Source organism: Castor canadensis, chromosome 11, assembly GCF_047511655.1.
Source record: "Castor canadensis chromosome 11, mCasCan1.hap1v2, whole genome shotgun sequence".
Lineage (NCBI taxonomy): Eukaryota > Metazoa > Chordata > Mammalia > Rodentia > Castoridae > Castor > Castor canadensis.
The window spans coordinates 77,357,660-77,373,707 of NC_133396.1; the positions used below are offsets into that span (position 1 = coordinate 77,357,660).

The 16,048-nt window shown below is 38.9% G+C and overlaps 1 long non-coding RNA gene across 1 annotated transcript; it reads right to left on the bottom strand.

Moving 5' to 3' along the window:
* Positions 1-1,018: 1,018 nt before the first annotated feature.
* LOC141414081 (uncharacterized) lies at positions 1,019-13,761 on the bottom strand. The gene is made up of 3 exons (XR_012439176.1): positions 13,605-13,761; positions 5,815-5,989; positions 1,019-1,727 (listed from the first exon to the last, which is right to left on the bottom strand). It is a non-coding gene; the product is annotated as an uncharacterized lncRNA (long non-coding RNA).
* Positions 13,762-16,048: the final 2,287 nt, after the last annotated feature.

Below are 16,048 nucleotides of genomic sequence, written 5' to 3' on the forward strand. Positions count from 1 at the left end.
AAAGTTGAAGTTTTTAATTAAAAATAATGTTTAAAATCACAACTGCCCCCAACCCTACCCTGAATTCTAATATACTATTAAGGCTTCAGACTTTGGCATAGACTGGTTATAAAAGAGAGGGGGAGTACTTTAAGATAAATAGTTGAGATGGAGCCACTGCTCAAATGGTAAAGTGTCTGCTGAGCAAGTGTAAAGCCTTGAGTTCAAACCCCAGTACCGCCAAAAAAATTTTTTTTGAAGGTATTACTTTAAGTTAAGTAGAATTTATGTCAACATTTCATATAAAATGAAATGGCCAAATTGTGTATGAGCTGAAAGCCCTGGAAAGAACTCCAAGGAAGAGATCATGATTTGGTAAAATTGAGGAAAGAGGAACAGTCAGTCAGTTCACCTTCCAATCAGTTTCTTTCCTAGATATCTCATCCCAGAAATCAAATGGAGACAGCCAAGGTCTGGGCTGCTCCTGTGCCTCAGCCTCTTCTCTGGGCTTCAGTGCGTGAGGGCTCTGCCTGGACGGCAGTCACTTGTCCTTTCATGTTTTCTATTGTTCCTAGTAGGTGATGCGGTTGCATTATAGCGTGACTTTTCCTTGGCTATTACCCAAAAAACCCTTTCATGATGACAACATTCACAAAGCACAGGGCGGGTACACTGAGCATGCTCTTGAAGGAATGTCTTCCACGTACACAGAACGGCAAAGGAAGCGAGGAGAAAGGGCCAATGGGTAAACAACCTACTCCTTTAGCAGAAAAAAGTTGCAGGTGATGCATGAGACAAGAACGTTCCTCTCACCCACACCCTGAAACCAACACTTTAAAATGCAAATTTTTAGTAACATTATCATGATATATATTATTTAGACTTAGCACACTTAAGTAATGGTCCAGTGTTGGGTTATTTGAAATGCTCTTTAAGTTTAAAGAAGCCTGCTCTAAAGAGCTTTTGAATGTCTGAAACAGTACAATTGAATAAAAGGTCCGATTTGGGGTGTTTAACACCAGATAGATTAATACGGATGTTCCTTTTCTCATTTGACTTCTCTTTATTCATTTAAAAGGTGTTGTAAGTATTGTTTAAGTGGATTTACATAAATAGGTTAGTGTACAGCAGAACTTGATCCTGGGGGCAATGGTGTATGTGGTATGATCAACTGGCCACTTTCATAGCGTCACGAGGGTAGCCAGGGCCTCCTAGCTGGTTTGTAGGGCTGAGTTGGCAGAGTTTCTAGAAGTTGCCCAGCTACTTCACAGGACCCCAAATGGAGGCAGGTCTAGAGATTGCATACTGCTGCAGGAGACTGTGTGAAGGAAGGCACAAGTGGGCCGGGCTCCCAGTCTGGGGCCATGCGCAGTGGGAGAACATGACTTTCTCCAGATGGAACTGTAGGCCTACAAGAGCTCTCAGGTTCTCCAACATGAGTGGGGGTGGTGTGGCATGAGTGGGACTGCTGGGGAATTGGCGTTCTGCTTTGTCCTCTGAGTGAAGTCCCTTTTGGTTCAAAGTTAATCTTAAGAGATAGGATGGTAGATGCTGTGTGCTTAGTTCCCTTCTTTATGAAGCCATTGTCATATATCTCCAGCCTCTGCAGCATCTCTGCCACATCCCCACTGCACCATGGCTACCCCAACCACTCCAGTGAAGTAGCTGTTGTTTTTTCCTTGATTTGATCCTTTGTTGTAGAGGGAAGTGAGCCAGGCACTCTAGTCAGTCACTTGATGATGTCACACCTACAAAGATATTTTAAAGAATATAAATGAACAGCTAGGTAAGAAATGCATAGGAAAATGTTCAAAATTGGACTTGATGGCAAGAGCTTCCATTCCTTACAGAGGCGGGGCATGCCACACTTGTAGCATGTGGATGTGTTCTCCATTCATGTAGAAGCTCTACAAATAACTGCCCTTTGGGGTTTGTATGGAGGCCTCATTACATTGATCAATTACATTATTGGCCACTGGTGATCACTGGAAACTTCAGCCCCTCTTCCCTTCCCAGAGGCCCAGATGTGGGGCTGAAAGTCCCAATGCTCTAATTATGCCTTGGTCTTTTTGGTGACCAGCTCCCATCATAAAATACCTTGGAGCCCCCAGCCACCAGTCATCTCATTAGCATTCTCGGAGATTCCACAGGTTCAGGGAGCTGTGTGCCAGGAACTAGAGGCACAGACTGTATACATAGTTCTTATTGTATTACACTACTGTACCTACCATGCTCCCAGAGATCAGCTGGTGCTTACAACAATTGGAATTGATGAAATTGTTTTTAATATAATAAATGAAAACCAAATAATACAAATCTAAAAGAAACCAAGTAAAGAAAAAGAAGGATAGAAAAGCAAAAGTTGAGGTAGCTCTATTTATTGTGAGGAATTTTTCGGGATGTTTTCTATTAAATGGTTTAAAGCTGCTAAATTTGTGATGGCCTAGAGAACAGTTTGACAAAAGAGACAATTATAGTTGATGTGGTGATACAGTCCTGTAATTCCAGCACTTAGGAGGTAGAGGCAAGAGTATCATGAATTTGAGAGAAGCTTGGGCTGTATGGTGAGACCCTGTTAGAAAAGAAAAAAAAGAAAGGGAAGGGAAGGAAAGGAAAAGGGAGAGAGAGAGAGAGAGAACAGAAAGGAAGGAAGGAAGGAAGGAAGGAAGGAAGGAAGGAAGGAAGGAAGGAAGGAAGGAAGGAAGGAAGGAAGGAAGGGAGGGAGGGAGGGAGATTGATCCAAGTACTAGTAATAACAGTTATTTTGTAAGACCTACTTTATTTTATCCAACCTGAGATACTATTGATCCAAGATATTCCATTATTTTACATACGACTAAGAAAATTATATAAATTAGTTAATTATAAGATGCTATCAACCATTAGATACATACAGTAGTTTTTAATGTTAAAATGCAAACATAAAATGTACATCTAAGAATCTATGTAAAACTGTTATAAACTTCATACTAAGTGATTATAATTCACTGCCTACAGAAATCACTTAAAGGACAAGAAAGCAAAGGCCCAGAAATCTCATAAAATATGAATAAAAATGAAAGAAACCTTTGGCTTAACTGATGCTTCTAAAGTGCTAAAGAGTTGGTTAACTGAGAGGGTATGCTTTGTTTGTAGTCTAGAAAGAGGTGACCCAACAAAATTGTGTCTGTGTGTCTATAAAATTGCTGACACAGCTTTGAGATAAAATAGAATTCTGATTCACTGGAGATTACAGTGTCAGAGCACGAGGTTAAGAAGATAAATTCCCCTCAATCTGTGACTCTATTAAGAAAGTCATGCCCATATTTATCAGGAAAAAAATAAATACTGGCTGTGAGTGGTAGCACAAGCCTGTAATCCCAGCTACTCAGGAGATGGAGCTAGGCCTTGGTTCAAGGTCAGCCCAGGTAAAAATTAGGGAGACCCTCTCTCAAAAACAAGGTGTATGTGGTGGCACTTAATAGGCTGAGGCAGGAGGGTCTTGAGTTCCAGGCTAGCCTGGTCTACACAGCAAGACCCTATCCCCCCCCAAAAAAAAGGAACAAACAAAAAAAGTGTGAGTGGATATGTATGTGTATTACTTATGTGAAAATTAGCCTGTATCTTCTTTAATTAGGGGATTAGAAGTCAGTAAAATAGAAAAAGTTCTGATAGAAAATGGTTTCCCCTGGATATTCCCTTAATTTCATGTAGTTAATACAACTCACTCAAACCTATAAATTCATGGATCTCACTAGGCAAAAACTGGAATCTGTAAAATCCCAAATGAACATTAAAAGACTATGGGGTCAGAAGAAGAAACACACTTTAATATACAGGAGGGGGCTGTATACTAGTAGAATTATTTTTCTTAGTTTTCCTGCATGTTATGAAAGAAAAAGCAAAAACTATCCTGGATCTCCACTAATTGTTGGCACTTACCACAAACACAGGACCACCCAGGGAAAGTCAGAAGTTAGTTTGTTTTTATTGTAACTGTTTTTTTAGCGGGTGGAGGGAGCGTGAATGGTTTAGGTAAAGGGTAGGAGTGGAAATGTTTATAAAGTACTGTAAATAAAGTGAGTTCTTACATAACTTCCTCTGAATGAATCTGACTAATATCTTGCCCGGTGTTTTCTTGGCTTCCAAGAAATCTTTATCAAACCAGGAAGTGGGTCAGCCAGACCTGGGGCAGGTAAGACAATTGGTCAGTATGGAAATAATTGAAAGGCTTCTCCTATAAATCAGTAGGAGGTTTGTCTTAGACTTAAATGGTTGCTTGTCATATCTCAGAAACTAATACCTGATTGGGAAAAAAAAAAGTATTTCTGGAGAGTAGTGGCTCATATGGGGACAGATTCCTCACTATAAAATGGCTCAGTGGGCTGGTGGAGTTGCTCAGGTGGTAAAATGCCTGCCTAATAAGCATAAGACCCTCAGTTTAAACCCCAGTACAATCAAAAAATATATAGATAGATAGATAGATAAGATGGATCATTGGCAGACCATGTGCTTAGCATGCAAGAAGCCTTGGGTTTGCGTCCCAGAACACACACCCACACACAAAAGATTTCTTATCTGACAATCAAATTTTGTGCAATTTTCAGAGAAATCATAATTTTGAAATAATAATTTCAACTCATTAAGACAGTGAAGCCTGAACATACCAGAAGGAGGAACAGGAGCAGTTTCCCAGGGAATGCTGATGATGTCATTTCAAGTCATGTTTACAGATTTGGGACAGGATTGGAAAACACTACACCAACATTTGAATCTGAGGACCATGGCTTCGTCTCATAGAGCCAGTTGTCGGCTGGTTATAGCTCATTGGCTTTCTTGTTCACCATTAGCTCTTGTACAAGCAACATACCTAATTGACCCCATCTGGATAATTTTCACCTGTTATTATCTCTCTCAAATTGGTGGCTTTATTGCCAAACCACTCACCCCAAACTAGAAATCTGGACTCATCCTTAAATATTCCCTATTACTCATTCCCAGTCTTGCCCAAGTTCCGCAGATACTGCTATCTAAATATTTTCGATATGCACCTTTATACATTTCCACTTGTTTAATCCCATCTTTTATTACTCAAGCTCTGAATTGCAATAGTCCATCTACAGTTTTGTCTCCCTCAAATCTGTCCTCACCGAATCATGGTTTGTCATGTTTACTCCCCCACCAACACTTTGTGTATGATTGTGAATGGTTGTGTCCATAACTGATTTTAGAAAAGGAAAATGTGTGGCAATGCTAATATAGGATTAAAAGACTCAAAGAAACTGAATATGTCAGGTATAATTACAAAAACTATTAGTATAATATCACAATTACGTCCATTCATGCAATCAAGGAGTAGTTAGTGAGCACTCACTGCTATGTGCCAAGGATGCTCAGGATTCTACAGTATACAAAGCAATAGACTCTCTGCTCTCCAGCAGCTTCTGTTCCGGGAAGGAGAAACAGATAACTAACAAACAAACAGATGGTGATAAATACCATAAGGAAACATCATAGAGATTTGGATAGGTTATTTTAATTAGAGAGGGAAGTGAGTCCCAATGGTTTAAGTGACATATGAACAGAGATTTGAAAGAAGTGAGAATCCTGCAGGTATCTCAGAGAAAGACATGTCAGGAGCAAGATATGCAAATATCCTGGAGTGGAAGTGTTTGGAATGTTTGAGAAATAAGGAGCCTGGTTGGTTGAAGTGAAGTGAGCAAGAAGGAAGTTATTGAAGACAAGGCCAGAGAGGAAACCACATGCCGGATCTCTCCTAATGATGACTGGAGTTTTCCTAAAAGTGATGGAAATTCTCTAGGGACTTTGAACAGAGCTCTAATAAGAACTGACTACCTTTTTCATTGTTACAAGTTACCACCTCTAGTATCGCTTCTGTCCTTTTCTGCTATCTTTATAAAGAGAAGATTCTTCATGATTGTGGATTTCATGGGATGAGTTTGGGAGATTGAGAATACTGGAGATCTTCAATCCAGGATGTGATCCATTCTCTCTCAATGCACAAACATGTCTAGGATAAAAAAAAAATAAATAAAGATCAATTTTACTTAGTAAACTTTGCTTATTGTTGACAGAGATTCTAACTCATCTATCTGAACTTATTTTGAACAAGTGAATATTAATATGCCTGATGTGATTATGCAAAAAAACATTCATTTCCTCTTTCCATCCCTACTCTGGGTAATATTACAAAGCATTCCTAGGATGACTAACACTAAGCAGTGCTATGCCCATTTTGTTTTGTTTTGTTTTCCATTGTGTACTGGCTTCCTCATGTGGAAGGAAAGATAATTGATGGTATTTCCTGATTACATACTTCCATCTCCAAGACCCAAAAGAGAATTCCTCTTCTCTAAGTTCCAATAAAAAAAATGTAAAAGAAAAACTTGTAGTTGGTCTACCTAGGATCTTATGCTTCTCCTTATCTCAATTACTGTGACTAGAGGAATAGATGAGCTCTCACAAGCCAGGTTCCTGTGGAGTGCAAATCCCAGCCTGGGAGAGAAGGTATTATGATGGTCAGTCTAGCAGGAAGGGAAGGGAGAAATTAGGCAACATAAAAGCACCTGCTGTATACAGCAAACAAAGTCTTTGACAACCTGAAGACCACTTAATTCTCTGACTTTTATCTTATTCCACCTTTTAATTCAAATTTTGTACTCCAAAGATAGAGTAGTTCACAAGATTCGAAGTTAGCAGATTTAGGTTTGTACACATTTGCAACTTAATTATATAAACCGGTAGTTTTTTAACCTCTCTACTCTTTGTTTACTTTTTGGTTTCTTAAATAAGATAAATAATGGAGCTAAAGAAAATAACACAAGGAAAACATGAAATAAGGTGGCAGGTATGAAATTTTAGGGAGTTGGTAAATTTAATACTTCTTTTCTTCCTTCAATTTTGTTTATATAGATAGCTGGGAATCAGGAAAGTGGAAATACCCTTTACATATCAGACCATGTCTTTCTGCTCAAAATCCTGCAGAGGTTTTCCACTTCACAGGGAGCAAAAGCCAAACTCATTATCAGCCTGCAAGGCCCTGAAATCATCTTCCTGAGATGCCCAATTGCCTACCACTCTTCTTCATCTCCTATGGTTTTTCTCTGACTCACTTCACAAAACCACACTGGCCCCAGTACTCCTCCTCAAACTTTCACAAAGCCTCCTACTCAGATCCTCCATCTTTGTTTTTTTTTCACTGCCAAGAGCTCTGTAAGCTCAGGCAGTGCACATGGCGTGCTGCTCACGTAGAGATGGTCTATGCTGTCATTGAGCTGATAGGCAAGTGAGGAGATTAATTATGCATTAAATGCATAAACAAACACATGCTATGATTATAAAGTGTGATGAGTGTTATGATAGAGAATCTGAGCAAAGACAATGGGGCAGGAGTGCTGGATTCTAAATGTTAGACAAGGGAAGGGTCCTATAAGTAAGAGCCACTTAAGACAGGAGTAGTGTACAGATAATAGTCAGAAAATCTAGATCATATTCAAGACCCATTCTCCAACCCAGGCAGACAAGTGAGCAGCAGCTGCAGTGTTCAGACACAGCCCACCACTGACAGATGGAATTCAGGAGCAGAAATTCAGTGTGTGTGGAACCCAATTAAAATGGAAGGACTCTAATGGGATTAGAACACAACCAAGATCAAGACGGACTCAGTCATCTACTGACAGCTAATCCTGGGGCCTTCTTACAACCCCTGCTCTCAGAGGAAATGGTGTTTATATAAGTGGGGTCCATTCTTCACTGCTCCATCAGAATGCAAGCAAGGAAGAGCCGCAGCTACACCACCCTGAATGACCAGTCTCTCCTGATCTGAGAGGCTACTTGGAAGGGAGAATGCAAATAAATAAGGATGACATTATGTTAGGTATAATCCTGGTTATTTTCAAAATCATTTAAAAATATTTTCATTTTAAATAACTATAGACTCGTAGAAAGTTGCAAAAATAGTACATAGATTCCTGTGTACCTTTGTCTGTCTCTTCATAAAGTGACATCATAGGTAAGTGTATTACATTATTGAAACCAGAAAATTGATGTTGCTATGGTACTAATTAGCTACAGACCTTTTCGATTTTCAGTGGTGTTACATGTACTCATTTGTGTGTGTGCCTCTATGCAATTTGATGCGGTGTACAGGTTCATGCAGCCTCAATCACAATCAAGATACAAACTGTTCTGTTGACATAAAGGAGCTCCGTATACCCCTCTTTCATAGTCATGCCTTCCTAATCCTGTCTCTGCCCCTAACAGCCACTAATCTATTGTTCATCTTTAGGGTTTTCACATTTTGAGAATGTTATATAAATGGCGTCATATAGTATGTAACCTTTTGAGATTGGCTTTTTTCACTAAGCATGATAATTCTGAGATCCATCTAAATTTGCTACATGTATCAACAGTAGCAAAGTAGTAGCTGAGTAGTACTCCATTATATAGATGTGCCAGTGTTTATTTAATCATTGAAAGACATTTCAGTACTTTTCTTCTCAATTTTATTTTAAAAATTAACAAACCTCAAGTCTTTCACTTTTACAAGGAATTTTCAATCTGCCTCAGCAGTGATTGACTAAGAGTTGCTGAGCAAAATGAATGCAATTAAAAGTGGAAGCAGGTGATTCATGAAAGCTACTACCATTTGTAATGAACACCACATAGATATCATTCTGAGTAAGTATGACTTTGCAAGAGGAACTTTTAAAATTCCCTGAACACTGACTTGCCATGTCAGCTCCTGTTGTATGAGAACCACCTGCCAAGGGTAGAAAGGGCCAAGAGACTGAACAAAGAGACTGACAGATCCAAGATAATACAGGGTGCAATTGATTAGGGATTTAGGGACAAAAGTGTGTCTTAAACAGCAATAAAACAGGAGGATCCCAAGGCACGAAGAATGGGTTTATAAACTAACCTATACAAATGGGCTACCACCAATTAGAATCTGCCTGACCTTTCTCAGAATCAGTTAACATGTCTGATGTCAGTGGAGAAACAATCAAGCATCAATGATCTGTCCGATATGCTTGAATGACTCTTTATTTTTTAGGAGGAAGGAATGGTAGAGATTGAACCCAGGGCCTCACACATGTTAGGTACACACTCTACCACTGAGCTACACTCTCAGATTCTCAATTGAATATCTTTTCTTTTGTTTTTTTTGTTAGTTTTTGCTTTTTGAAACAGAGTCTTGCTATATATTCTGGCCTCGGATTCACAGTTGCCTTGCTTCAGCCTCCTGAGAACTGCGTCAGTTGACTGGTTTGTTCTGTTGGGATTGGGATGCATGTCAGCACAAAGTGGTGGCTACAACCAAAATATCTACAGTCATGTCAAGGTTGATCCCTACAACTTAATTCTAAATTTAGTCAATTCTCAGGAGACTGTGATAGGCAGGAACAAGAAATTGGTGGGCATGAAGCATGAGGTTGGCCCAATAGAAAGGTTCCATAGAATGAGAATTGGTGGCTGTGGGAAGCGGTGTGAAAATAAGCAGAACATCACCTTTCTTGTGGTTCTGAGACAGGAAAGATGACGCCACAGGCATCATGGGCACTTCCCTTTTCCCTAAAGTTACCAGTAGCTGCTCTATCACTGTTACCTCAGTACCACGCCCCTTTGCACCTGGAAATGATCACCTCATTTCTGATTTTACAAAGCTATGTATGGAAAGAAAACAAAAGGTAATGCTCCCTGTTAGAACAAGTGAAGAAGAACGTGTTCCATTTAAAATCAAGTAAGTTTCGGTATACTTTAAAGTTAGCTTTAGGGCTGGGGATACAGCTCAGTAGTAGAGCATTTGCCTAGCATACAAGAGGCCCTGAGTTCAATCCCCACCACTCAGGGAGGGAGTGAGGGAGAGAGGAAGGGGAAGAAGAGAGGAAGAAAAGACAAGATAAGAAAAAATCAGACCTGAAGTTAGCTTTACCCACCTTGGATAAATAATGTACCCTGTCCAAGCATTTGCAAAACATAGAAACTTATTCTCCTAAAGACAAACAGAAAGTAACAAAAATTCATTGAATTTTCACTTTCATGATTTCATTGAATAAGTGCTGTGCCAAAATATTCTATGAGAAAGAGATTGTATAATATCCACATGAATAAATATATATTTTAGGTGCAATTCTTGATCTCAGTGGGCAAGGATTTAATTTAGTTTCTCAATTTACTAGAAAAAGCAAAAATCCAATATATACAACATAAAGTATATATAAATTATATTATTGAAGCAATTGCAAATATTTCTTGGACTGGAGTTATGGCTTATGCAATAGAGCATCTGCTTTGTAAGCATGAAGCCCTGAGTTCAAACCCCAGATCCACCAAAAAGGGGGAAAAAAGATTAAAATAAATACTTCTTAGTTCACTGACTTTCTCTATCTCAAGTTTTCCCTCACTATCTTAGTCCATATTCTGTTGCTACAAGAGAATACCTGAAACTGGATAATTTATAAAGAAAAGAGATTTATTTTAACTCAGTTTGGGAGCCTTGGATAGTCCAAGATCTGGTGCAAACTATATACTGCTTCACTTCTCAGTAGAAAAACAGTGGCAAATGATGCATGGGAAAGAGAGAATTATTGTGTTGCCAGAAGAATAATCCAGTCTTGAGAGAATTAACATAGTCTCAAGAGAAAGACTTTAATACATCCAGGAGAGCAAAACCCCCAGGTCCTAATTATGTCTTAAAGGTATCACATTGACATTAGCAAACAAATTTCAACATTGTTTTGATGGAGATAAACCTCATCCAAACCATGACACTCCCTCCATCTCTGCTACCCACTCCCATTGTTATCACTTAGATACAGTCATCAGACTATTAAATCAAACATCTTGCTCTGCAACTATGTCCTATTCTTCCAGCTTGCTTGTTCACACCTTCAGTGCAACTGCTCTGGGAACTCCCTGGGCTTTCCAATTCTTTACCACTGTACTCTCTCCATTTTTCTTAACTTCCTTCAGTCTTTTGTTCTCCCTCTTTTCAAAATAAGCATGATGGTCCATTATCTCAATAATTCTCTTTCCAAACCTTAAACTCCCTTATCCCATTTTTAATTCCTTGTATTGTAAAATCTCTAGAAGAAACTATCAACTTTCTCAAAATTCTTTCTCTACACTTTCCTCACATTTTCTTCACAGTTCATCCTCATGCATCAGAATTTTAATGGAAAAGTCTAACAAGAGAGAAAGCTGTACCTTTACAAATCCATGATTACTAAATTAAAATGTGCTTTCAGTATTTCTGATAATCCCGCTGTGTTTCACTGAATTGCTCACTTTCTCCTTCTTTCTTTCTTCAAACTTTTTCCCTAGCCCCATTCTTTCCCTTATTCCCCAACTTAATAGAGTCTAGCACAGATGAACTCCAGTAAGTTCTTCCTATCAAGGGTAGATAATATCCTTCTCCTGGATCCATTTTTGCCACCTTCACTCTTCACTTCTCTTCCAAATGTGCCTCTCCTTCTAGTCAAGGTTCTCCTCAACCTCACTCTATGGAGTCAATACCATCTGTTGAATCTTCTTTCCCTGGTCTCTACCACTTCTGCTCTAATAAGTCCTTCCCATTAGCACTTCAAAAAGAATGTCTAGATCAGAACTCCTTCTTTAATCTCACTTCCCACTTCCAGCTACCACATTCCCTCTTCCCCAGTTCACCATGTACTATAGTTTGTATATGTCTCCCAAAAAGAATGCATAGAAAATTTAATCCCCAATGCAAAAGTGTTGGGAGGTAGGGCCTGATGGAAGGTGTTAGGTCACAAGGACCCACTCTTATGAATTGATTGGTACCTACTATGAAAGGATTCAAGGATGTGAGTTCACTTTCTCAAATCCTCTCTCTCTGTCCCTGCCTTCCGTGGGAAGGATGCAGCAAGGAGGCACTTGCTAGATGCTGATCCCAAGATCATGGGCTTCCCAGACTCCAGAATCATTACCCAATACACCTGTGTTCTTTATAAAATATCCACCTCCAGGTACCGTTCCAGGAAGCACAAAATAGGCTAAGATACCATGTAAAAACAAAACTGTTCACTATAATGACTGTAGTTTATGGACAGTAGGTAGCTGTTGTGCCATGCTCCCTACTTATCTCTCTTTTAAGTAAAAGACCACACCTGCAACTACAGAACAGGGCATATGCCCCAGGCTTGACCAATAGTGGTCATTTCTGGCTTTAATGATTGGTGATAGGCCCTGAAACCTGTACAACTCAGGATCGAATAAGTTAAACAGAAAATACACTAGGTATTTTTGATTGTTTGATTTTTTTTTCTTGTAGTGCTGAGGATAAAAGCCATGGCCTCATACATATTGGCAAGAATTCTATCACTGAGCTGTATCCCCAGCCTTATAGTAGGTATTTCAGTAAAAGGATTAATTCAAGGAGCTTTACATAAATATTGGAAGGCTAAATAAGCAAAAAAGAAAAATAATTAACGTCTAGAGTTGAAGAAGCAGAAGAAAAGGGCCGAGAGAGACATAAGAGTTCATTGAATGCACTCCTGCAGACCTGGCCCATTAAGCTATAGGTAATAATCACCATCATCAAGTAAATTATCCCCAGTGAGTGATTGGGGTAATGACTTGCTGACAGTCATATGCTAAACTTCTGTGATCAATAATCCATTGCACAGATATCACCACATCCAAAATTCTCTTCCAATGAGTTCTTTCCACATTCCTGATTCAAACTGAGGGAAAGATTCCTGGATTAGAGTTTGTAGAATTTCTTTCTTCTCTTGTACAAAAAGTCAAGGGAGTTAAAGACTAGTATTAAACAGATGACAGTCCCTGCAATCACCCAGAAAAAGCATACACAGCAAAACAAAGCAAAAGAAAACAAGACTTGGCTCCTTCTCTGAAGGTCACTGCAGGCCAGCCAGTAAAAGCCTTCAGATTTAAACTGAGGAGCTCTGGGTCTTCAGCCATCTTTAGGAGAAAGTCATGAATATTGATTCTCTAAAGCAGATATACTACACGTTATTCTTTTTTAACAATCAGAAAATACTTGGTGGATCATTTTTAAAAATTTTGCCCCCTGTTTATTAGGTTGCTAGGGTTACCATAACAAAATGCCATTAACTAAGTGGACTAAACAACAGAAATGTATCTTTTTTACAGTCTGCAAGCTATAATTCCAAGATGTTGTTTTGTTTTTGGCTGTGGTCTCTCTCCTCAGCCTGCAGATGGCTGCCTTCTCGCTTGGTCCTTACATGGTTCTTCCTTTGTGCTCCCGAAATGCCTGTGTCCTAATCTCCTCTTCTTATGAGGACACCAGTCATGTTGGATTATGACCCCACCCTCATGACCTCATTTTATATTAATTACGTCTTTTAAGGACCTGTCTCCATAGACAGTCACATTCTGAAGTACTGGGGGTTAGGATTTCAGTATTTGAAGCTTGTGGGCAGGGGGACAGGTTCAGCCAAAAACACCCTAAAAATCAATTCTATACAATAATGATTCATACAGTTAAGTTAGGATGATTCAAAAAAGCAGTGGACATTCTATAGGATTGAAGACAGTTTTTTTTTTAATTCACCAGACAAGTTATTTTTAAAGAAATTAGTAAAATATTACATTATTTCAAGCCAAGCTACTTAAAAACTTACCCAAGAAGAAGTCTCATCTGCCTAATAAATACATTTATTGGTGGGTTCCCTTAACTTTCAGTCAGGAATCTTCATGGCAACAGTTGGCTGTGCTATCTACTGTACTTGTTCCGGTTCAGATCCTTTAAGAAAAGCCCTTGGAACTGTGTATACTGTTTACTTCTTACAGCCCTGCATAGCAACAGGATTTGGTATCTGCCTCTTTTGAAACGCTCCTTTCCACGCCCCTCACAGGGCCCTGTAGGAGAAAGACATTTTCCACCCATTCTGCTTCTGTAGCTTAGTTGCTGATTTTACCTATGTTTGTTTCCAAAATACTGCCCGTTATAACTTGCATAACTTGGAAGCAGACACATCTGCTCACTATGCAAAAGTCTATATTTACATGAAAAATTGTCTCCTTTTCCTGCAGGCGTCAAGTGGCAGTGCCATGCCCTTTGGAACCATTCATGGGGCTTGAAGGGCAGGGCGACAGCAGAGTACACACCTCACACATCATCACTGAAGCTTAAGACCTGGCTGGTCTCCTGCTCCCCAAGGGAAGCCTCTGTTAACAGACGGGGAGGGAAACCCTACATCTTCTATTCCAAGCATTCCTGTGGAGACTGGGATGATGCTGTGACCTGTCCAATAGAATGAGACTCTGCCTAGAAACAGTGAAAGCCAAACAAACTTGCAAACAAAACCTCCTTAATAAAGTGGCAAATCGTTATACTAGCTGACACCAAAAGTGAATGAGTATGCAGATATTAACTTCAAATCTAAAATCTAGCATTATTTATATTTAATGCAACAAATGGAGTATTTTAGAAATTAGATATAGGAAAAGTATTTTCCCCCAGAGCAACAAATGTGAACTATGTTACTAATGCAACATTTCCTTCCAGTCATGATCGCATCAGCAGTGTACCCAGTGTTGACAGGTGTGTCCAAGTTAGCTGGGGCCCAGATGGGTTAAGATTCGTCTTGTTTTCCACTATGTCTCTTAAGATAATGACATTATTCTGTGTGTGCTATGATATAACGAGGGGTAAGAAGACCTATTGTAACTGAACATATTTTCCTTTTTTTGTTCCTTATATGCCAGGATGCTCTGAGACAAATTTCAAATTCAACTACAGAAATTATCCTAGAATTATAGTATTTTTTCATTTTCTTTTCTTTCTTTGTTATTTATATTTTATTACCTTTATCTTGTACCTCTTTTGTACAGATAAATCAAATCCTTTGGGAAAGAAATCAAAATAAAAATTTCTGCTGGTGGTATTAAAGAACATGAAATATGAAGTGCAGTCTTATGAACATTGTCCAGGCTGCTTAGCAAATAAAAGTGATGGTCATTCTAATAAGATAAGTGACCATGTATGAAAACCCTACACTTAAGCACATGCTTCCAAGTCTAACTCACAATTTTTTCTCCATCTGGTCATTCATTGTATTGTTGAAAATGTATATTTAAGAAATCTGCATTAAATCAACAATATCCAACTGATATGATTATTGCACAAAAACACACAGTATGTAATGATGCATAGCAGTGGAGGGATGGGAGCACGTGAGGATGTCTTCTGCAATGAAGAACTTGAAACCGTGAGTCAAGCTTATTAAAAAAAAATACCCTTCTTTTCTTTTCTTCTTTTTTGTTTTTTAATTTTCACACCCTCCACCATTCTCGTTTATCCCCTCCTCCCCTTATTCAAGAAATAGTTTCAATAGGTAACTTTTTTCCATTTATATTCATGTGTACACAGTATTTACACCATATTCACTGTTTTACACCCTTTTCCCACATCCTCCCCCCTCCCACTGGTATCAACCCCCAGGAAGAACCTGTTCCACCATTCTGTTCTCCAATTTTGCAAAAGAAAGGAGAAAGAAATGACATTTTTGCTTGTTTAAGATAGCTACACAGGGAATTTCCTTGTGGTACTTCCATGTATATATGTATGATAGCCCAATTTGGTTCATTTCCTCTATTTTTCTTCTTTCTACTTTAGTCCCTTTCTTATAGACTAAACTGGTTGTTTCAACCAGTTTAAAAATTCTATATTCATTCTTGTATAGGAAGTACATCGACCATGTTTATCTTAACTTCCTCCTTTTCCCTCTGCCTCTTGTGTGTGACCTCCCCATACTGTGTTCTGTTTTTCATAATATTGCTACATTTGTTTTAGTTCTATATTCTGCCTATGAGGAAAAACATGTGGCTTTTGGCTTTCTGAACCTGGCTAACTTCACTTAAGATGATGTTCTCCAGTTCCATCCATTTATCTGCAAATGACAAAATTTCATTCTTCTCTGTGGCTGAATAAAATTCTATTGTGTATAAATACCACATTTGTCAGTAGTGGGGCATCTTTGCTCTTTCTATCACTTAGCTATTGTGAACAATGCAACAATAAACACGGGTGTGCAGGTGGCTTTGTTGTAACCTGACTTACATT